We start from the raw sequence: 25,187 nt of genomic DNA on the forward strand, positions 1-25,187 counted from the left end.
CCCTGCAGGTAGCGCGGTTCCTTCGTCAAGGACTGCCTTTTTGCCCTCGAGCATCCCAAACCCTAAAACCCAAAGCAACATGTTTACTCCTTCTACTACAGGCGAGTAAGTCTCCAAAGGTCGAGCATCCGGTAGATTGCGTAGTAACGTTGTTCGTCCAAAACCCAATCCATAACCCCGTAGTTAGCCGAACTACGGCTTGCTCTGATTCTCATTCCAGATGAGATACGTAGGCATAAGACGCGATGTCTTAGCGAGCACACATCCCCCCAACTCATAGGTCAGCCGAGCTACGAAGACTCTGATTCTCATATTCAGATGAGATACGTATGCAGTGGATGCGACATCCGCGCGAGTCATTTCTCTTAACCTTTTTAGTAAATAAACACGTTAGGTAAACCCACACCCTTTAGACAAAAACTACAAAAGTGGATCCCGTAGAGTACTATGGATGCGTAGGGGTGCTAATACCTTCCCTTCGCATAACCGACTCCCGAACCCAAGATTTGGTTGCGAGACCCCGTCTTGTCCTTTCCTTTTTCAGGTTTACTTCGAGCGTTTCCTTTCCCTCCTTTGGGATGAATAACGCACGGTGGCGACTCTTCTGTCATTCTCTTTCGCCGGTTGTTTTTTCGCACACTGTATTTTTCAGGTTGCGACACTGACCACATCTGAAACACTTAGCAGGGGCACTAGAGTCTCCCCCACTAGGCCTCTTCATCCCACTCTGTCTCTGGAAACGTTTGCCAGCTGCATACGGTTTCCCACGATCATTCTGATTCTTGCCTTTCCTATTAACCCTTTGCTGATAGCTTTCCGCCCTGGCCTTGGTATCCTGTTCAAAAATCCTGCAACAGTCCACTAGGTCAGAAAACACTCTGATCCGTTGATACCCAATAGCCTGCTTGATCTCGGGACGTAACCCGTTCTCAAACTTCACACACTTTGAAAATTCCCCAGTAGCCTCATTATAGGGAGTGTAATACTTCGACAGCTCTGTGAACTTAGCAGCATACTCAGTAACAGACCGGTTGCCCTGCTTCAATTCTAAGAACTCTATCTCTTTCTTTTGGTGGGGCTAAAGGTATGGGGAGGTAGGATTGTACTAAGGATCTACTATATTTCGTGACTCGTCAGACTCATGCATTATACTAAAAAGACAAAATAAACAACTAAAAGGGAAATTAAATAATCTAAAAACGATAAAGAAAAAATGAGAAAAACAATAAAGAAAAGACGATAGAGTCTCCTCCCACACTTAAATCGAACATTGTCCCCAATGTTTCGAAATAAGATAAGGAAGAGTTACCTGGCAACCTATTGCTGACCACTAGTGCCCTCGCCATCCTGAGGTGGACGACGGGATCGGGTACGACGACGGTCTCTCTGATCCATCCTCGCCTGCAGGGCATCCTGAGTGGTCCTCACGTCTCGAAGGTGACCTAAAATGGTACCCTGAGTGTTTTCAATTAGTGCCATGTGTTGCTGGTGGTAATGTTGCTGACGGGCCTGTGAGTCTGTGATCACTTGCAGAGACTGTAGAACAGTGTCATAGGACCTGTCTGTCCTCCGCTGCGATTCTTGCATGAAGTTCATATTGTCCGTCATTTGTTGCTGGATGGTAGAGAGTAGGTCGTCTCGCCTTTGCTCTCTAGCCATGTGGTCACGCCACATCTCCTCTGTAATATAGAAGCCAGGAGTGGTACCTACAGAAGAAGAAGATGGTGCGGTGTGTGGTGGTGAAGGATGATGGGGGGACACATGTGGTACGGGAGATCTCTCTCTCCGATCATATTCATCATCAGTGTCTGGTCCCGCCTCATCCGGAATGTTAGGAGGAAGAGGACCCAAAACAGGTGGAGCATCTAAATCGTAGGTCCAATTCCTCTCATCACGTATATCTGTACATCTAGTGCAAGGTAGAATAACAGATGGGATGGCTACTGTAACACCCTTCTAAAATACCCCAATTATTTAATTAAAATAACATATATCAATCAGAGTAAATATGCAATTAAGGGTGTCACACAATCACTTCACACCGTTTTCCAAAATATCCTGTCATGCTCATTTATTTAATCAAAATAAAACATTTGCATAATTCGCAGCGGATAAAGTCTAACAACAATGCAAAACATGTAACACATTACATGTAAAATTATTCAACAAGGTAAACATCCCGTCCCGATGTTACATCTATCAGAGCATGACCCATTAAGGAGACTACACTAGACTCCAAGCACTAGCTTCTACTCAATCACTGCTCGTTACCTGAAAAATAGTTGTAAGGGTGAGTTCCTCAATCGATATAATAAGCATTATAAAATATCATGTCATGTTAAGTAATTTAACACATTAATCACCCTAATCACATCACACATTCGGTAACGGCACATCAATTCAAATATCATACTCAATACAAATACAACTCATGCTCATACTCAATATCAACACAAACACACGTATAATATTGGAATACATCCATTCATATTATACGCCATACACATATTATGCAATGAGACTCCATGCATGCGGTACCGACTATTTTGAACATATAGTTCACCTCACCGTCCAAATCCAGGCACGGCTACCAAGCCCACTAGTCCCACTCATTTGAGACCTAGTGACTCACTCACTAATTCCTCACCATGGGAATTAGCTACCACCCCAAGGGCCATGCTATGCACGCTAATTCACCTAGCATGCAAACATCAACAACAGTCCTTAATGACTAACTCACTAATTCCTCACCATGGGAATTAGCTACCACCATAAAGGCCACAATATGCATGCTAATCACCTAGCAATGCTAAATCATCAACCACAATTCAAGAATAGACATATGCTCACACTCTAAGCCATAAAACAGTCTATTCACAAATGCACACATAACTGATACATTCACAGGATCATGCATACCATCACACATCATCAGTATTTTATCACATAAGCATATCAGATCATGCCCAAGAACAACCACAGTATTAGCACACTCTACTAATACCTATACTACTCAAAACAACGGGAAATGATCCCTAATATATCATACATCAGCTGAATTACGTTACTCAGCTGAACAGTTAAAAACTGCACAACAACAGCTCAGGAAAATCACAATCCTGCCCATACGCGTATTGCCTAGTCCCATACGCGTATGGCCCATCTCCTGACCAAATCCCATACGCGTAACACCATCTCATACGCGTATGCTACGCGTATCACTTCCCCATACGCGTACCAACAGAGACCAAACTACGTTCAAAACATCATCTTCCCCATCCATACGCGTATTGCCTAGTGCCATACGCGTACCAGACCATCTCATACGCGTATTGCCTAGTGCCATACGCGTATGACCAGAAACCAGATTTCCAGATCTGCTATGGTCTTCTCTGCTACGAGATCTACCAATTTCCAACCTCCTACAATCCAATTTTTCACAGTAATCGTTCATACCATCTAACACGAATCATACCCTAGTCAATTTCACCAATTCTAACATTTTTACATCTAATTCCTACGAATTCCTCTCAATTATAACCCAATTTCGTTCATCCAAAGGTTCACAATTTCATCATGCATCATTCAATTCAGAGGTAAATCAATGGTTTATCACTACCCATTACATATTATCCCATAATACCCATTAAACGATGATAAACCCCCCTTACCTGAGTTAATCCGGCAATCCTGCAGCTTCAAGCTCTTCCTCTCTTCAACCCTTGTTCTCTGGCTCTCTTTTGCCCTTTTTCCACTTTTCTGCCCCTTTTTCCTTTTTACGTGAAAAATAAACCTTTTTACTGAATGGGACCTTTTCTAAATTCCAACTTTTATTCCAATAAAATAATAATCCAATAATAAAAATTCCAATTATTTAATTAAATTAATAAATATATTATTAACTTAAATTAAATAATTATCTTGTTTTATCGGGGTGTTACAGCTACACCATGAATCATAAGGGTATAACCTCCTTCTCTCCTTGAGCGACACAATTTCATGTCTCTCAGAAATTTTAAGTTAATTGTGCGAGGAGGTAAGGGGTCTAGGGTAGCCATCTCATTGTTCAGGTTAAGTGCCCGAGCAATAGACGTAATCAATTTGAGGGGTCTGGATAGCATTTGTCTTGTGATTCTTCTAGTTTCTTTGACTTGCATAATTTTATAAAAGTAAAAACGAAAAATAAAAAGTGAAACTGAAACAAAAACAAAAACAGAAATTAAATATAAATAAATAAATAACTGAAAAATTAAAATGCAAATAAAATATAAAACATATATAGATAAAAATAGAAATACTAATGTATAGTAGTAGTTTATATAATATCCAAATGCGATAATGTAAAATGAGTAATGCAAATACGATAACTATATAAAAGAGAAATAAAGTGAAATGAAATGGTGAAATCAGGTATCAGGGGTGTCGTCTGCCTGAGTGGATCCACGGAGCATGGCTATCTCCTGCCTGAGCTCTGCGATCTCCTGATATAGACAATCGGCTTCAGTTGCATGGGTGAGATCAGACACTCCTATCTGTAAAGTTAGGTCTGCCACTTCCTGTCTAAGCTCTGCAATCTCTCTACGGCACTCAGTAATCTGGGTGCGTATGTCGGGTGTCTGCAATGAATGATTATTAGAGAGAACAATGATTCTAGGAGATGGTGGTGCAGGTGTATATTCAGCAAATGGGGGCGATCTCGGCTCCGCAACGGTCTCTCCCTGGCCCTCTAGAGCATAACTCCAATTCGTTGGATCATGCACACTGGTCATCATAGGGTCTGGCAATGTGAAGTAATGGATGGCCTCGCTGTCGACTAGCAGTCGGAACTGACATGGGTGGAAAGAGGCTCTCCTCATCAATCCTCTAGTTAAATAGAAATCGATGTCCATGGTAGTATATCCACAGTAGGTCCGAAGATGCAACAGCTTGCGAGACAGACCCAAAGCGACTGCAATCTGTGTGATGATTCCACCAACATGGATGACTCCTTCGGTGGATCTAGAGGTACCGCTGAGATTATTCAATTAAAAGTTCCCACATGCTACTGGGCGAGACTGGGATGCGCAAAATAATAGGAAGATATCCTCTTCACTTAGTAGTGTCTCTGCATCTGGTCTTCCCAGGAAGGAATGTGCTAATATCATCTGAAAATATCTGAAGGTTGGGTTATGTATGACATAAGATAACTGTGTAGATGGATCATGGCTTCCGCCACCTGATATATCACTCCAAAACTTCTCCACTTCCTTACCCAGGAAATATCCCAAAGGTGTCTCCGGGATAGCATCAGGAGTAGTCTGGAAACCTAATAAGTCGCCGAACTCTTTCTGGCTGAAGGAGTACTCAACTCCAAAGAGCCTGAAAGCAGCATACCCATCTGGTCCAGAATATGGGTCGTAGTCGAATGAACTCAGGAACTCCAAAGTCAGGTTCCTATATGTGTTACTCAAGTCATCAGCAAATTCGTCCCAGTGGAGCTGGTGGCTAAGGAATCGGATACTAGGCTCGATACCCAGTGCCTCCATACAATGCTGATCAGGGTAACGTGTGGGTGCCATAGGGCGCTGGTATAAAGCAATGTAGCGCTCCCTCTGAGCATTGTCTCTATAGGCAACATGCATGTCATCAAAACCCTGCAACCTGTAAAAGTTAGGAAAGTGATCCTGAAAATACAAACCATTCAAACTTTAGTCTCAATGCAAAATAAGATAAAATAAAATAAAAATAAAAATAAATGTAAATAAATGCGAAAAAAGTAAAATGAAAAGAAAAACCATGGGTTGCCTCCCACGCAGCGCTTGTTTAACGTCATTAGCTTGACGATTAGAATTTATACACCTGTAGTAGTATGAATCGGTGGATCAATCAGGGTGTGGCTCGAGTAGTATGCTGGAATGTCTCCTCCTTCGTAGAGCTTCAGTCTTTGTCCATTTACAATGAATGGACTACAGGTATCGTTCTTGATTTCTACGGCTCCGGATCTCAGAATCTTGGATACTTCGAAAGGACCAGTCCATCTTGAACGTAGCTTTCCAGGGAAGAGTCGTAACCTAGTGTTGAAAAGGAGAACAGAATCGCCTACATTGAAGTTTTTCTTTACTATTCTTTTGTCATGATAGGCTTTTGTCCTCTCTTTATATATTTTTGCATTCTCGTAGGCAGATTGCCTAAGTTCTTCTAATTTATGAATATCTAGGGTACACTTTTCTCCAGCGGCTAGGTAGTCTAAATTCAAAGTTTTAATGGCCCAATAGGCTTTATGCTCTAATTCGAATGGTAAGTGACATGATTTTCCATAAACTAGTTGGTAAGGGGTAGTTCCTATAGGGGTTTTGAAAGCGGTTCTATAGGCCCATAACGCTTCTTGAAGCTTCTGAGACCAGTCTCTCCTAGAAATAGAAACAGTTTTCTCTAGGATTTGTTTTATCTCCCTATTAGATACTTCTACTTGGCCACTAGTTTGTGGGTGGTACGGTGTTGCTACTTTATGCCTAACTCCATATTTTCTTAAAAGTTTGTCAAATATTCTCAATATAAAGTGTGATCCTCCATCGCTTATGACTAAACGTGGTGTTCCAAATCTAGGGAATATATAGTTTATAAATAGTTTGATTACTACCCTAGTGTCGTTTGTGGGTGCAGCTATAGCTTCAATCCACTTAGACACATAGTCTACAGCTACTAAGATATACCTATTTCCTAAGGATGGTGGAAAAGGTCCCATGAAATCTATACCCCATACGTCAAAGAGTTCTACTTCCTGAATGTTTCTTAGATGCATTTCATCACGTCTTGAAATGTTTCCAGTGCGTTGGCATCTATCACACTTGACAATGAAAGCATAGACATCACGCCACATGGTAGGCCAGAATAGGCCAGCTTGAAGAATCTTGGCGTACATCTTAGAGGTGCTCGCATGTCCACCATAAGGTGCAGAATGACAATGCTCGATAATATTATTTACCTCTTCTTCTGGAACGCAACGGCGAAAGATGCCATCTTTACCCCTTTTGAAAAGGAGTGGTTCGTCCCAATAGAAGTTTCTCACATCGTGGAAGAATTTCTTCTTGCGGTGGTAGTCAAGATCAAGGGGTACTATATCAGCAGCTAGGTAATTAACGAAATCTGCATACCAGGGTACGTTACCTATTGCTAAGGAATTTTGGGAATGCTCATAAGGATCTAGGTTATTGTCTTCAATGGTTTCTACTCTAGCGATCAGTCTATCATAGGCGAAATCATCGTATATGGGTACTAGTTCAGGTTTTAGATGTTCTAGCCTAGAAAGGTGATCGACTACTACATTTTCAGTGCCTTTTTTATCTCTTATGTCTAAATCAAACTCTTGTAGTAATAGAATCCATCGAAGTAACCTGGGCTTGGCATCTTTTTTACTTAATAGGTAACGAATGGCAGCATGATCGGTGTAAACAATAATTTTTTCTCCTACTAGATAAGATCTAAATTTTTCTATAGCGAAAACTACAGCGAGTAATTCTTTTTCGGTTGTTGCGTAATTCAGTTGGGCAGCATCTAGGGTTCTACTGGCATAATAAATGGCATGTAATTTTTTATCTTTCCTCTGTCCTAGAACGGCTCCAACTGCATAATCACTAGCACCGCACATTATCTCAAAAGGTTCCGACCAATCGGGCGGTTTCATAATGGGTGCAGAGATTAATGCTTGCTTTAAAAGATTAAATGCGTCATTACATTTTTCGTCGAAAATGAATTCAGCATCTTTCATTAAAAGTCCGGTTAACGGTTTAGTTATTTTGGAGAAGTCCTTAACAAAACGCTGGTAGAATCCAGCGTGTCCAAGAAAGCTTCGGACTTCTCTGATGGTTTTTGGTGGTTTTAGGTTTTCTATAACTTCTATTTTAGCTTTATCTACCTCTATACCTTTTTCGGAAACTATATGTCCTAAAACTATTCCTTCGGTCACCATGAAATGACATTTTTCCCAATTTAGCACGAGGTTCACCTCCACGCATCTCTCCAGGATTTTCTCAAGGTTAGCAAGACAATTGTGAAAATCGAATCCGCAAACCGAGAAATCGTCCATAAACACTTCCATGATACCATCTAGGTAATCTGCAAAGATTGACATCATGCAGCGTTGGAAAGTAGCTAGGGCGTTACAGAGGCCGAAAGGCATTCGTCTGTAGGCAAAGGTTCCATAGGGGCATGTAAAGGTAGTTTTTTTTTTATCTTCAGGGTGAATAGGTATTTGGAAGAATCCAGAGTATCCATCTAGATAGCAGAAGTAAGAGTGTCTGGCTAGACGCTCCAACATCTGGTCAATAAATGGTAAAGGGAAATGGTCCTTCCTAGTTGCTTTATTTAATTTTCTATAATCTATACACATCCGTCATCCTCCTTCTAAACGTTTTGCTACATGTTCGCCTTTATCGTTTTGCACGACTGTGATGCCTCCCTTTTTAGGTACTACATGCACAGGGCTCACCCACTTACTATCCGAGATCTGGTAGATTATACCTGCCTCAAGCAACTTAAGAACTTCCTTCTTAACAACATCACTCATTATAGGGTTTATTCTTCTCTGATGCTCCCTAGAGGGTTTTGAATCTTCTTCTAGCGAAATCCGATGCATGCATACGGATGGGCTTATACCTTTCAGGTCAGAGATATTATATCCTAAGGCTGAGGGATATCTTCGTAAAACATCTAAAAGTTGGTTCGTTTCCTCATGGCTCAAGGTAGCACTAACTATAACTGGACGGTTCATCTTTTCATCGAGGAACTCATATCTCAGGTTCTTAGGCAGTTCCTTAAGTTCTAAGGTAGGTTTCTTAGGGCATGGCATAGGATTTGGAGTAAGGGATAAACATTCGTAAAGGTTATCATCGATGTAAGGTTCTTTAAAGTCATCATCTTCCTTTATGGGGGTTGATGGTAACTTGATTGTTTTTATAATTTCTTTTTGTTCTAATTCTCTAACACATTCATCAATGATATCTAAGGCATAACATGAGTCTCCCATCACAGGTGCCATAAGAAATTTCGAAAGTATAAATTCTATTTTCTCGTCACCTACCTCAAATGTCAACTTTCCTTTCTCGACATCTATTATGGCTCCTGCAGTCGATAAGAATGGTCTACCTAGAAGAATTGGTATATCATTATCTTCTTTGATGTCCATGACGACAAAATCAGTAGGGATAAATAGTTGACCTATCCTAACAGGAACATCTTCCAAAATGTCTATCGAATATTTGTCAGATCTATCGGATAACTGAAGTGACATCTTAGTGGGTTGTAATTCTCCTAAGTTTAACCTCTCACAAACTGCTAGAGGCATTAAGCTCACACTAGCTCCTAAGTCTAGAAAAGCTTTTTCGATGACATGATTACCCAAATGGCAAGGAATGGAGAAATTTCCAGGATCTTTATCTTTCTTTGCTAATTTGTCCTCGGAAATAGCATTACATTCCAAAGGCTTTGGATCGTCAAGTCTAGGTTTATTGGTAAGGATGTCTTTCAGAAACTTTGCATAAGAAGGTATTTGGGTGATGGCTTCTGTGAAAGGGATTTCTACATGAAGTTTTTCTATAACTTTAATAAATTTTTGGTACTGTTTATTGGTCTGGGTTTGTTTGAGTCTTTGGGGATATGGTATAGGTGGTTTATATGGCGGGGGCGGTACATAAATTTTATCTTTAGGTTCTTCTCCTTTATCTCGACTTTCCTGGTTTTCAGATTCCTCTGGTTCCTTTACTTCGTCCGGGGGTTTGGTACATTCCTTAGAAGTTTCGGGTTCACTTAATCTTGGGTTTGGTGGCTCATCATAAGCGTTCCCACTTCTTAGGGTAATGGCATTGGCTTGTCCTCTCGGATTTTGTTGAGGTTGTCCAGGGAATTGTCCTCCAGGTGTAGTCTGAGGGGCTTGGTTTAAAGCTACCTGAGAGATCTGGGTTTCAAGCATCTTGGTATGAGTTACTATTTGGTCAACCTTGGTTCCTAACTGAGTAATCAATTCGTTAACATGAATGTTTTGATTCATGAACTCCTTGTTTTGTTGGGTTTGAGCGGTGATAAAATTTTCCATAATTTTCTCAAGCCTCGGCTTTGGTGGTACAGGTTGCATAGGTTGATTTGATCTAGGGGCTTGATAACTAGGTCTCGGAGGTGCATTATTTTGAATAGGGTTATTGTTTTTATAGGAGAAGTTTGGGTGATCCCTCCATCCAGGGTTATAGGTATTCGAATATGGGTTCCCTTGGGTGTAGTTCACTTGCTCGGAGTGGGTTTCGTTCAATAGACTGCATTCGGCGGATTGGTGTCCTTGGGTTCCACATATCTCACAATCCGACGAAACTGCGGCTATAGTATTCGGGTTTATGCACATATGCTCGACCTTAAGGGCTAATGCGTCCATTTTAGCCTGCATCATGTCTATAGAGCTTAGTTCATGCACTCCTCCTTGGGCTTCCTTTTTCTCAACTGTCGCTCGTTCGACTCCCCATGATTGATGGTTTTGAGCCATGTCTTCGATGAGGGCACTAGCTTCAGGGTAAGGTTTGTTCATCAGAGCACCGCCTGCAGCAGCGTCGATGGTCATCTTTGTGTTATAATGAAGTCCATTATAGAAGGTTTGAATGATTAACCAGTTTTTTAAACCATGATGTGGCCATGCTCGTAACAACTCTTTATATCTCTCCCAAGCTTCGAACAACGATTCTCCATGATTTTGGGTAAATCTAGTTATATGGTTTCGAAGAACGGCGGTCTTACTCGGGGGAAAATATCTAGCAAGAAAAACTCTTCTAAGGTTATCCCAAGTCGTAATGGAATTGGGTGGAAGGGAATCTAACCATGATAGAGCTTTATCTCTGAGGGAAAAAGGGAATAATCTTAAACGTATTGCCTCAGAAGAAGCTCCATTGGTTTTAAAAGTATCTGCTAATTGAAGAAATATTTTTAAATGTTGGTTAGGGTTCTCGGTAGCGAGACCCGCGAATTGTCTCTGTTGCACTAATTGCAACAGGGATGGTTTAAGTTCAAAATTATTGGCTGGGATGATTGGGTTTACTATACTAGAACTAGGCTCTTCGTTAGATGGTTGAGCGAAGTCCTTAAGAGGTCTTTGGTTTTGATCTTCGGCCATAGCTCTCTTAATTCTATGAAAGAATAAGCGTGCGCGAGCGTAACGTTCAGGTTCCGCCAGAGGGGATACTAAGCTTAAACTTCTGGTGCTGCGAGTTCTTCGCATCGACCGGCGGGAAATAACCTAAGTCTAAACGATATAACAACAGGAAAATGAAATTTGACGAAATTGGTCCCCGGCAACGGCGCCAAAAACTTGATGCGTTGGAAAACTTGATGCGGTGTTCGCAAGTATACGAACGCGTCAGAGTAATATAAAAGATTGTCGAATCCACAGAGACCAAGTGTCAAGCTATTGTTATCTGTTGTTATGGTGTTTATCAAAGGCAGTCAAAATAGGTGTTTTTCGTAGTGTGCAATGAAAAGTAAAGTATTTAAATAGATTATAATTAATAAAGACAAGGTCGAATGTAATTCACGTAATTAATTGATAATCCAAGTACTTGCTAGTAGAGCTACTTATGGGCAGTGTTTCCTACTTTGAAAAGAACTAATTTAACAGGAACTGTCGCTTTCGCGTATTCAGAACCGATTTGTACTCCCTAATCAAACCCTCTTATTGTCACTTATAAAAAGGCGCGCATTGCATTAGAGTAGTAAACCTATTTTTAAGAAATATAGTATCTTGACTAAGTTGAAAAGTATTATAACCTGGATTTCTTAACCAAAAGAGGTTCTCACGAACCAGACTCTAAACTTATGAACGCGTCCGAAAATAGTTTTAAAATCTCTTTTCTTCTTGATGTTAAAAACTCCTAATAAACTAAACAAAGCGCTTTCGCTGTTTTTGAAATAGTTAAAAACAATTAAGTTTATAAAGACGTTGGACGGCTTTCGATCTTACCTAACGGAATTGAAGTGCGGGAAAACTTAAGTTGAAAGTTAAAATAGTCCTTTAAGTGTTTCTACGAACAATTGTACGGATTACTGGTTTAATTACGATCCTTACATTCTAGCCTTATAAATTTAGCTAGACATGGTAAAGTAAAAGTGCATTAAAATAAATAAAAGTAGTGCGAGTGCGGAAAGTAAATAATTTAAAGCGTGTGCGGGAAATAAATAAAAGTAAAGCGAGTGCGAGGAAATAAATAAAAGTAAAGCAAGTGCGGGAAATAAATAAAGTAAAGCAAGTGCGGGAAATAAATAAAGTAAAAGCGAGTGCGGGAAATAAATAAAGTAAAGCGAGTACGGGAAATAATTAAAGTAAAGCGAGTGCGGGAAATAAATAAAGTAAAGGCGAGTAATAAAAACCTGCTCCAATCGGAGGGCTGAGTAAATTGCAATGCGGAAAAGAAAATGGCGGCAGGATTAACTTCCTTCCAAAGTGCTCCAAACTCGATTACAGACTCTATCACAGACTTGATGACACAATTGTGGTAACACTCCAAAGCGAAGCGATTACCACTATAAAATACTGAATATATGCCTAAGTGAAACAAAGTTGTTTCTGAGTTTGCCTCTGCTCTAAGTTTGGATGATTGTAAAACTGAATTCGCGTTTCTATTTATAAGCAAATAAAAAAGGTGGAATTGACTTGGATGCCCTTCAACTTGAAAATAGAGGAAACCGTTTCCTTCTTGTGTCGCCCGCCACAAGGCTATGGCGCCTGCCACAAGCACAAAGTGGGGTGCCTTAGTGGATATAGTGGGGAAACGTGGGAGTTGAGGAAGTTGGATTTGGACACGTCGTGGTTGGGTCTGTGGCGCCCGCCATGGGGTAGGCCATAAGCACAAAATGCTGGATTTTAGGGTTTTTAGCTCTTTTTCACTCCTTTTCTCGATCGGGGCTCCGATTAAAGTAAAAACCTGAAAACAAAGGAAAACACAGTAATAACCTAACAAAATGATAATAAAACAGCTAGAATGCATGTGAAATCGGAGTCGAAAATACGTAAATTTTAGTGTGATCACTGACTCCGATAGTCAGGAACATATCTGATTGCAGTCTTGTTTTGCTCTGTTTGTTTTTTGTGGTTTTTGGTCTGTGACAAGGATATTTTGCACCCTTGTGTTCCCCACTCTGTGGGATATTGCATCTTACAAATATGGTTTTGTTTCTGTTTTTGGTTAGCTGTTTACCTTTGTCATATTATGGCTAAAAATGGGGAGTATAGTTGTGTGCTAACCACTAACTGACTGTGCTTAAGAAGATAGGAGTTGCAGGTGTTGTGATGTCTAACAAGGTGTTGTGACATCAACTTGACTAAGGGAGTGGTTTTGACCTCTGCATATGCCTTTGATATGCAAGGTAAAACAGGGTATGTATGTGTGTGTGTGCATGATTGATTGTCATGCTCGTTTTGTGCTTTAGTGGATGTTGCTGCTACTGTTGGTGCTAGTCTTGTTGTCAGACCAAATATTCAAACATCATGTCTGCAGTTTTTTTGGGAGAACCTTGGTTTCTCTTATTTTTTAGGCTTATTGTTCTTCTACTGCATAAGCCTCTATTGTCTGAACTTGGACAATTTATAGTGTTTCAGATGTTCTCTTGAAGGGGAGTCCTGATTATGTGAAACAGGGGGAGTACTGACTACTGACTTTGACTGATGTGATTCCCCGAGTACCCCTGTAATATATATGTGTGTTTGATTTTGTTCTGTTGATGTTTCAGTCCTATGGTGTTAACATATACTGTGGTGCAAGTGTGCAAGGTGTACTTGGTTGTTTTATCCAAAATGTTCCAAATGGGGAGATTGTTAATTCCTTGCTGTTTTGATTGGCAGTAATTTTGGTAAAACTATCTTAGCTACAACATGTTAAAAAAGATGTCCTAACATGTGGTTATGGCATCTTGTCTGAAACAGTTTTTACCTTGGTAACATTTGTAGGGTTAACTGTCTACAGAATATTCTAGGAATATTAAGCACTCTCTTGTGATGTTCGTGATTGAGGAATCAGAGATTCGAATTGTGCTTAACAGATTTTGTTTCCTAAATGTTAAGACATCTTAGGAAACTTTTGATTGATAGCCTAATGTTGTACAACTGGTTCATGTGGAATGCAAGGCCCAAATCCAGTGCATTATGTGGCTATAAATAGAATGCCTTAAAACCTAATTGGATACGGAGAAGTGAAGATAGTTAACTGTATTAGGGTTTGAGTGTTTGTGTTATTTGTGAGCCTCTCAAATATCTTCTTGATACATGAGTAGGACTGTGTTGATTGGTTGTAAGCATTGTCAAGCACTCATAAGCTTTTAAGCATTAAGTGGTTGTGTTTCTGTGAAGTGTGACTTTTGAATTTCTAAAATTGTTTAAGTATCACTGTTGTGATTGATAGGGAGGATAGAAGGGTCTCACACCTAGGAGAGTCTTAGGTAGAAGTTAAGCATGGGTAGTGATTAGGGTGTCAACTGTAAATTGGAGATAGTTTGCAGAAGGCCTACAAACTAATACTATTTAGCGAATTTCCTCCCTGGCTTGGTAGCCCCCAGATGTAGGTGTTGTCATACACCGAACTGGGTTAACAACTTTGTGTGTTATGTTATTTTATGTTCCTCAATATCTAAGTTGTCTTGTTATTAATCAGATATTAGTATCTCGACATCTCATAGGACATCTGATATATGCATACCAGAATTTCAATTGTTTATACTGACCATGCAGCCATAAAATACATGTTCACCAAGCTTGACTCAAAGCAAAGACTCATACGATGGATTCTCTTATTACAAGAATTTGATCTTGAGAATCGTGATAAAAAGGGCACCAAATATTTCGTAGCAGATCACTTATTTAGGTTGGTTGATCGATCACCACTTTTACTATGTTTTCGTTGCTTATCCAACAAGAAACCAAGGATTATGAGACAATGTATACACATTATGGTACCTTTAAAGTTAATTTTAATTCCCGTAAGTTATTTAAGCAACTTTATTCATTGTCATGTTTTACTTTATATTTTTGTGATTTTACGCGTGGGATGTCTGTGTTTTTGTCCAACAGGTACATGTGGAAGAACCGAGGAACTCGGAGCGAGACAGTGTGGAATTTCGGCAAGCAAAGGAATGGAAAAACCTCGGTACAGGAGGCCTGACACGACCACCCGTGTCACCTGACACGGGCCGTGGCATGCAGAAGGAAAATGAAAGCAAAAAAAATAATAGCCTGGCACGGTCGGCCGTGTCAGGCCTTAACCTCAACCGTGTTAAGCCTCATGGGCGTGTCAAGTGAAGCAGTGAGCTGACACGGCCACCCGTGTCAGCTGACACGGGCCGTGTCAGCCCAAGCCCAAAATTTCCTTTTTCATCGGGCTTTTGATTATCGGGCTAGCGGATATATCTTTGGACATGTTCACCTGTTGCTTGGAATTTTCACTATATAAGAGAACCTTCTACCAAAGAAAATATCATCTTGGAACGAGGCAAACATAGTATTGTCAAACAAGCAAGGATTAGAGAGATCAAGGAATTCGGATAGCGGAAGACTTTCATGAGCGGAAGCGATTGAGGATCCACGTCATCTAATTACTTGTAATGTGTATTTTTTATCTTGAATTTTTTTTGAACAATATGAGTAGCTAAACCCCCCAATGCTAGGGGTGTCCCTGATCTAGAATTGTAATGACTATGAGTTTACGATTGCATTTATAATATTATTCTTATGGTAACCTTTTGATGTGTTTAATGTTTTCTCTTTCGGACCAATCGAGATTGTTTTGTGGTTATCAATTAGGATGGACCACCATTGGTAGGGTTTTAATAAGGTTACTCTGCAGTAGATATCACCTAGGACTAGGGATACCATGTATGAATCAGAGCATTCTTGATAGAATAAAGCTTAACTTCACCCTAATTGCGTATGGACATAGAAATTAGGGTAGATTGATTAAAGGTTTTCTCACCAAGGACTTGGGAGAAAATACCCTTGAGAACGGTTAGTAATTGATATTTGTTGATGCAGTAGTGACTCAGAGTTGTTACAGGGATAAATCATATACCTTCCCTGGCATTGTTCCTCATACCTTGCAAACCCTTATTTTTTTATTATTATTTTCATTTGCCTTTATTTTTATAATTTTGAATTAAAAAAAACCCCAATTATAATTTTTGTTTAATTGAACGATGAATTGCACTCAATATTAACTTGCAGTCCTTGAGATCGACATTCGAGGAATTTCCCCTTTCTTACTATAACAGGCAAAATAGTACACTTGCTATTTTTTCGATCAAGTTTTTGGCGCCGTTGTCGGGGACTGCCAAAATATAGAGTGTAATTTTTAGTTCAATTAAAATTTTGTTGCTCTGCAATAAAATTATTTTTCTGTCATTTATATAATTTAATTCACTAATCTGTGTATGCGAGGAGAGCCCTCAGCAGAATTTTTTTTTTTGACGCAAAAATTGAGAGAACCCTTCACCGGAGACGCAGAAACGCTATATTGGATTCCAAAGAAGAAGATCCCTCTGATCACTCAGACTCAAAAAAAGAAACTATGGCTGAAATTTCTCCAGTTCCACTGCTTCCACCTCCGGAAAGACTCCTAGGTGACTATGGAGGTGCAAATGTGTCAAGTGGTAAATTGACCATTGTCAACCAACCGGTGAATGTGATGAACTTTCAACTGCATCCTAGCACAATCAATCAACTTGAGAGAAAATCTTTCACCAGAAAGGTTAATGAAGATGCCAACAAGCACCTGCAGAGATTCCTGACCATGAGTACTACTTTGAAAATTGATGGTCATACTGATGAAGCAAAGAAGTTAAGAATGTTCCCGTTCACTTTATCTGAAGAGGCGGAAGAGTGGTTCTACTCTCTTCCAACTAGCAGTATTACATCATGGGAAGAGATGGAAACAACTTTCTTAAATAAGTATTTTCCTGCATCAGTATTTCTAAGAAAAAGGTATGAAATCTTGAACTTCAAACAGAAAGATGGTGAGTCTTTGGGAGATACCTACAAAAGATTCAAAAGGGTCCTGGTAGCATGCCCAAATCATAATATGGATCAGACTGAACAAATGCAGATGTTATTGAATGGGCTGAAAATAAAGACAAAATAGTTAATTGATACAGTAGTCGGTGGCTCAACAAATTTCTCAACAACCACCAGTATTAAAAGGATCATTGAAGCGATAGCCGCAAATGAGCATCTGGAATTATATGATAGGTGTACAAGCAAACCTGAAGGAGTCATTGACCTGAAAGTAGAAGTAAACAAAATATGTTTGAAAGATACAGTCGCTACTGAAGTGGAGAAGAAATTAAAAGCGATGAATATAGGTACTCAACAGGTGGCTCAAATTCAACCTGCTCAGACCATCACTTGTGAAATCTGTAATAGACTTCACCATACTATGTATTGCTTTGCAACTCCTCAACAAATTAAAGAGATCAAATTCTTAAAGAAGAATAACCCCTACTCTAACACTTACAATCCAGGTTGAAAGAATCATCCAAACTTTTCTTGGAAAGATCAGAAAGGGAATGTTCCACAACAGGATCAAGGTCAATATCAGACTCAATATCAACAACAACAAGCTCCAAGGAAAGCAGACTGGGAGATTCCCATTGAAAACATGGCAGCTCAAAATAGGCAATTTGAAGAAGAGACGAGAAACAATCAGAAAAACACCACCGCCTCTCTAAAGAATCTTTAAGTTCAGCTGCGGCAGATAGCATAGCAACTAGCAAGTTCTCGAACACCAGGTTCCTTACCAAGTGAAACAGTTCAAAATTTGAGGGGTCAAGAGAATATTAATATTGTCACGATGAAAAAGAAAAAGGCTACTAAAAAGAAAAAAAATATATCACCAGGCGAGCTGACTGAAGAGGAAAGTACAAAGGAGACTAAATCGGTGATTAAGTTACCCTACCCTCAGAGAGTGACAAAGAAGGAACCAAGCGAGTCAGACTTGGAGAAATTCATGACAATGTTTAAAAAGGTTGAGGGTCATATGTCGTTGTTTGAAGCACTCAAAAGAAATCCCATGTACAAGACATTCATGGAAGAGGTAATGACTGAAAAGAAACCAACAACAGAAGAACAGGTAGCCTGGAAGGAAAAATATAGTGCAAACTCACTGGGGTAGAAAATTCCTAACAAACAAAAGGATCTAGGAACGGTAACAGTACCATGTACAATTAAAGAAAGAACATTCAAAAAGGTACTAATAGATTCTGGAGCTAGTGTGAGTCTGATGCCATTATCAATCTATCACAGGTTGGGTATTAAAAATGTCAATGATACAAAGACCAATATGAAGTTTGCAGATCACTAAAGAAAGGATGCCTATGGTATAGCAGAAGACGTATGGTAACAATAGAGGACTTGATTTTTCTTGGTGATTTTGTAATCCTAGACATACCTGAAGATGATGAGGCACCCATCATTCTGGGTCGACCTTTCATGCAGACAAGTCGATGCAATCTCGACATGGATCAGGGCACGTTAACCTTGAAAGTTCATGACAAGGAGATAACATTGAATACAATTGAAGACTACGAGCTAGAGGAAGATACAAAATCTCACTATCAAGTAGGCTTAATCAGAACAGAGGCGAGAAGGCAGAGTAACATACCAACATCATAGAAAGATACAGGAAGGCCCTCTCGACTCTCACCACTTCCATTAGCCACCCTGAATGGAAAGACTCATATCTCTATTCCAAAAACCAAGAAAAAGAAAAGAAAAAGAAAACAAGGTAAGTAGATGAAGGTTAAAAAGAACTTATGGCACAAAGGAATCCATACTGATGAAAGAGACATCTTCCTAATTTTGGACAAGAGATGCAACAAGGTTTGGAGGCTGAAGTACCCCCCCCCCCCCCCCCCCCCATAACAAGGGGAATGAACCGTCGAGCCATGCGACGTTAAACGAAGCGCTTCGTGGGAGGCAACTCGCGCGTTACTATTTCTAATTATTGTTTGTGTTTGTTTGTTATTTTAGGTTTGCATAGTGCCTTGCATAAAAGGGAGAAGGTACTCACATGGAAAAAGTTGGAAAAATGAGCAGAACAACAACCTGACACGGCCCGTGTCAGGCCTGCAGATTTGAAATTTGTTTGGAAAATTTGAATTTCGTGTGGGCATGTTGCACTTTCCGCCCCAGCCCCATCAGTGGGGCACTGTGAGTCACCATCCTACTATCTTATTCTAAAACATTGAGGTCAGTGTTTAGTTCAAGTGTGAGGGAGGTTTTCCTATGCTTTTTGCCTTTTTTTGTTTTGTTTTATATTTTATTTGATTAATTCCCAATTTTTACCGTTCACATTTGGTTTATTTTTACTGTCGGGTATCATGTGTTGCATGTATTTCAGGTTCTTGGTATTATAGGTTGATGAGGTAACGATAAATAGCGGTAGTGGATGAAATGATCACTCCACTTACTATTGCTTGTTACGAAGGATCTTCCCAGAAAGTCGATACTGCTGAAGAAAAGATCGGACGCAATTTATAAAGCTCAACTAACGTAGGTTCCCTATGCATTCCGAGTTGAGTAAGAAGTCGCACCATACTCGAAGTAGTGTGGATGCTGTCAAGCTTTATCTAACACGGTGAGTGCATAAAAAGCCAAATACATTTATCATCATGAGCGATATTCAGGTATGTATTATCACTCTGACTTTGCGTAGGTTCTCTAGGAGTTTCACTTCATGTATATACACACTGAGGCACATTGTTTGATTATAGCCCTGAGCCTTTCTAGCCATCTTGTTAATGTTATCCTTTGTTAACCCCATTTGAGCTTGTACCCTTTGTTTGTCTAACCATATAAATGTAACGCGCGGCCCAAAACACTTCCTTACCCTGTTCAGAGTCAATGTGATATCATTAAGCTGTGTTAAATTATAAGTTTGGGGTAAACCCCATAGGTATAAAAAACCAAGGTAAGTACAAAGAAAAAAAATAGTAAGAAGAAGAAAAACAACCATCAGAAAATTTGAGAAAATGAAAATAGTCGATGGTTCGAAAGAAGCACTCATCGAAGGAAGAGCACTCAGTTGAAAAAAAAGAGAGAATATCAAAGAAAAACCGAGCAATTGAAAAAGAAAAGAATAAAACACAATGAAAAGAATATGAACATTGGCTCTGAGCCCAAAACCACTTATTTTCCTTTTTGTTTGTATTTACCACACCATAACCCATGCCCCGTTACAACCCAAAAGACCTCAAAAAGTGTGTGTTATGTGTATTTGATATGAAAGGAGAAACTATTCAAACTTATGAGTTGATATTGCATATTCTGAATTGGGAGTGAAAACACTTTAACCCCGAGAGACTTGGTGAGGGTGTGATGTAAGCTGACAGGTGAAGCGGTACCTTGATGAGGAAGTGCGGCAGATATCTCATTAGGAAAAGCAGGAACTATAAAAGGGAGAATGAAGGCGTTGGCGAAAGATCTCAGCAGTATCATGGTAAGAATACAAATTTTGGGAAGTGACACTTTGTCGTATAGGTCATTACTTGAGGACAAGCAATGAGCTAAGTTTGGGGTTGTGATCGGTCACCATTTTCACTATGTTTTCGTTTCTTATCCGACAAGAAACCAAGGATTTTGAGATACTGTGTACGCATTATGGTACCTTTAAAGTTAATTTTCATTCCCACAAGTTATTTAAGAAATTCTATTCATTGTCATGTTTTACTTTATATTTTGTGATTTTACGCATGGGATGTCTGTGTTTTTGTCCAACAGGTCCAGGTGGAAGAACCTAGGAACTCAGAGCGAGATAGTACGGAATTCCGGCAAGAAAAGGAATGGAAAAACCCCGGTACAGGAGACCTGACACGGCCACCCGTGTCACCTGACACGGGCCGTGTCAGACATAAGGAGAATGAAAGCAAAAAAAATGGGTAGCCTGACACGGCCGGCCGTGTCAGCTGACACGGCCCATGTCAGGCCTTATCCTCAACCGTGTTAAGCCCCATGGGCGTGTCAAGTGAAACAGTGAGCTGACACGGTCACTCGTGTCATCCCAAGTCCAAAATTTTCCTTTTTCATCAGGCTTTTGATTATCGGGCTTGCGGAGATATTTTTGGACATGTCCACCTGTTGCTTATAATTTTCACTATATAAGAGAACCTTCTACCAAAGAAAAGATCATCTTGGAACGAGGCGAACACAATATTGTCAAACAAGCAAGGATTACAGAGATCAAAGAATTCGAAGAGCGGAAGATTTTCATGAGCGGAAGCGATTGAAGATCCACGTCATCCAATTACTTGTAATGTGTATTTTTTATCTTGAATTTGTTTTGAACAATATGAGTAGCTAAACCCCCCAATGCTAGGGGGTGTCCCTGATTTAGAATTGTAATGACTATGAGTTTACGATTGCATTTATAATATTATTCTTATGGTAACCTTTTGATGTGTTTAATGCTTTCTCTTTCGGACCAATCGAGATTTTTTTGTGGTTATCAATTAGGCTGGACCGCCATTGGTAAGGTTTTCATAAGGTTACTCTGCAGTAGATATCACCTAGGACTAGGGATACCCTGTATGAATCAGTGCATTCTTGATATAATAAAGCTTAACTTCACCCTAATTGCGTATGGACATAGAAATTAGGGTAGATTGATTAAAGGTTTTCTCACCAATGACTTGGGAGAAAATAGACTTGAGAACTAGTAGTAATTGATAGTTGTTGATGCACTAGTGACTCAGAGTTGTGACAGAGATAAATCATACACCTTCCCTGGCATTGTTCCTCATACTTTGCAAACCCTTATTTTTTATTATTATTTTCATTTTCCTTTATTTTTATAATTTTGAATTAAAAAAAAACCCCAATTATAATTTTTATTTAATGGAACAATGAATTGAACTCAGTATTAACTTGCAGTCCTTGAGATCGACATTCGGGGAATTTCCCCTTTATTACTATAACAGGCAAAATAGTACACTTACTATTTTTCCGATCATTGGTAAATTAAGAGATAGCCTAAAAGGAAAGCGAAGTTTTGGAGGAATTCCCTAATGAAAAGTTACTCATGATACAAGAAATATCGTAGTTTGCATATTACTTTACAACAAGTAATATGCAAACTACGATATTTCTTGTATCATAAGGCCATTGGTTGGTTTCCTGAGTATTTGACTTGGCAACAGAAAAAGAAATTCCTCCGTGATTCAAAGTTTTATGTTTGGGATGAGCCTTATTTGTTCAAAATTGGAGCAAATAATTTATTGAGGAGATGTGTTACCAAAGAAGAAGAAAGACACATATTATGGCATTATCATAATTCACCTTATGGCGGTCATTATAACATTCAAAAGACAGCAACAAAAGTTCTGCATTCGGGCTTTTATTGGCCTTCCTTGTTCAAGATGCACATGAGCATGCCCAAAATTGTGATAGTTGCCAAAGGACAGGAGGAATGAGTAAACATAATGAAGTGTCGTTATAAAACATGCTTGAAGTTAAAGTTTTTTATTGTTGGGGCATTGATTTTGTTGGTCTATTTCCTGCTTCATGTTCAAATGAATATATCTTGGTAGCGGTTAATTATGTTTCCAAGTGGGTAGAAGTGATTGCATCTCAAAAGGCCGACCGCAAAACAATGATAATTTTTTTAAAGAAAAACATCTTCACTCATTTTGGTACTCCAAGGGTTTTAATTAGTGATGGAGGTTCACATTTTTTCAATTCTCAGTTAACAAAATCCCTTGAGCACTATGGTGTCAAACACAAAGTAGCATCACCATACCATCCATAAAAAATGGCCAAGCTGAGGTTTCCAATAGAGAAATCAAGAAAATCTTAAAGAAAACAGTTTTTTCTTCAAGAAAAGATTGGTCTCTCAAGCTTGATGAAGCTTTGTGGGCGTATCATACAGCTTTCAAGGCCCTAATTGGTCTTACTCCTTTTCAAATGGTCTAGGGGAAAGCATCTCACCTTCCTGTGGAGTTAGAGCGAAAAGCACTTTGGGCATTGAAGTTTCTGAACTTTGATCCAAAGTTATCCGGAGAAAAGAGGAAGTTGTAGTTACATAAGATGGATGAGCTGAGACTTCTATGCCAATGTCATTCCAGTTGAAGACCAACCCTACTTGTTCATGACCATGGTGAGAGGGAGGCCAATTTCACTTCAGTAGGGATGCTATAAATGTTTATCTTGACAATCCTCTCACTTTGGAGGATGGTGTTCTTTGTGAGTATGGAAAAGGGCTTGCTAGAGGTAATTGGAACATTGAGTTGGTAAAGGAAACACTTGTGTTGACAGGTAAGTCCTATGAAGTGAATGTTGCGGGGGCTCCAAAGAAATTCCTAAGGAAGGATCTCACAACAGAAGCTCAAGTATTAATGACTTTGGTCTTTTACAACATAAGGCCAAGAAGTCATGCCTCCTCCATTCCTTTGGATACTGCTTATTTGTTATACTATACTTTGGATGATAAATAGATAGATGTTGATAGGATCATTGCTAATGAGATAAAGATGATCACTGAAAGCATACATAGATTAGGAAGCAAGACTCCTAGAACTTTGGCTTTGCTTGGGCTAATCATGGAGTTGTGCCAAAGAGCTCGTATTCCTCTGCCAGTCATTGATTATTCCTGACAATTTTTTAGCCAACTTTTATTTAAAAACTTGGGGAATTGTTGGAAGTAAAATTTGTGATTTTATTCGTAAGGTGTGGGATAATCCTAGTCATCAGATTTCTTTGGTGAATCAAACATACATTTTTTTTATTCCTAAAATTGAGCAACCTCAATATTTCTCCCAATTTGACCCATGTCCCTGTGTAAAACAATATATAAAATTGTTAATAGGGTTGTTGTTGAGAGATTAAAAGAGTGTATTCCGAAGCAGATGTCACCATTTCAAACTGGATTTATTCTTAGGAGAAATATTCATGAAAATATCATTGTTGCTAGGTAAATAGTGCATAATATGAATAAGATGATAGGAAAAATATTAATTTGATATTAAGGTATATTTATCTAAAGCTTATGACAAGCTGAGTTGGGAATTTATTTGGAAAATTTTATCTGAGATAAATTTACTTGGCAGTATGGTGAATGTTATTATGCATGTTTTGTTATTATGCATGTTTTTACTAGTGTTACAACCAGTGTCAAGTGGAATGGTGTAAGGAATGAATATTTTCGTCCTCAACGTGGTATCCATCAAGGTGATCTTATTTCTCCTTATTTGTATGTTTTGTGCATGGATAAACATTCTCACCTAATTTTGCATGTTGTTGAAGATGGGAAGTGAAATACTTTTAGTTTCGGGAGAAATGGTCCAATTATTTCTCATTTGAAGTTTGAACTTTAGCGTGTGAGGCATTTTTAGTGAGGAGGGAAAGAGAGACAATAAGGAAATAAGAAAATAAGGATTACTATTATTGAAGAATGATTGTGATAAAAAATTGAATTATAAAGTATCATTTTATATACACCTAAGTGACTTGATTACTACATAATAAATATAACAATCCTAAACCCTAATTAACTTTGGATTTGGGCCTCACACAACTTTGATTATATTACATATCTCAACAGGAAGATGGTCCAATTTATTTGTTTACGGAAAAAGAAATAAATTATGTCATGGAAATCCTTCATCTTTTATGTACCAATAGTACCATGTCTATGAAAAAGGTGAGTAATAAAAAAATAGCGTGTTTTTCTAAAAGAATGTCAATAATAATAAGAAAGAAAAATGAGTTCATATCTCAAGATTTAGTGAAACTTTATAGCTTGGAAAGTATCTTGGTGTGCCCCTTAGTGGTATAGCTCTTAAGCGCTCAGATTTTCAATGTATTGTTGTTGGTCATATTAGTTCTAAGGTTGTGGCTAGGAAGTTGAAGAACATTTCTTTTGCAGGAATAGTGAGATTGGTGAAAAGTGCCATGGCGGATATCCTGATTTATCCTACAGTGACAAAAATAATTCATAAGGCTTGTATTGATGAAATTCATTGTTTACATCGCAACTTTATTTTGGGATATACGAAGGAGAAAAGGAAGTATCATGATGTGAATTAGGAGACAGTTACCAAACCTAAGTAGTTGGGAGAGCTTGGTTTTAGAATACTTGACAATATGAATAAAGCTTGCACTTTCAAGCTTAGCTAGAAGTTGCATACCGGTACAAATGAGTTTTGGTGTA

The 25,187-nt window shown here is 39.0% G+C and overlaps 1 non-coding gene across 1 annotated transcript; it reads left to right on the forward strand.

Moving 5' to 3' along the window:
- Positions 1-10,637: 10,637 nt before the first annotated feature.
- LOC127088485 (small nucleolar RNA R71) lies at positions 10,638-10,744 on the forward strand. Its single transcript, XR_007790320.1, has one exon. It is a non-coding gene; the product is annotated as a small nucleolar RNA R71 (small nucleolar RNA).
- The last annotated feature ends 14,443 nt before the right edge of the window (positions 10,745-25,187 follow it).

The sequence above is a fragment of the Lathyrus oleraceus genome, chromosome 5 (assembly GCF_024323335.1).
Source record: "Lathyrus oleraceus cultivar Zhongwan6 chromosome 5, CAAS_Psat_ZW6_1.0, whole genome shotgun sequence".
Taxonomy (NCBI): Eukaryota; Viridiplantae; Streptophyta; class Magnoliopsida; order Fabales; family Fabaceae; genus Lathyrus; species Lathyrus oleraceus.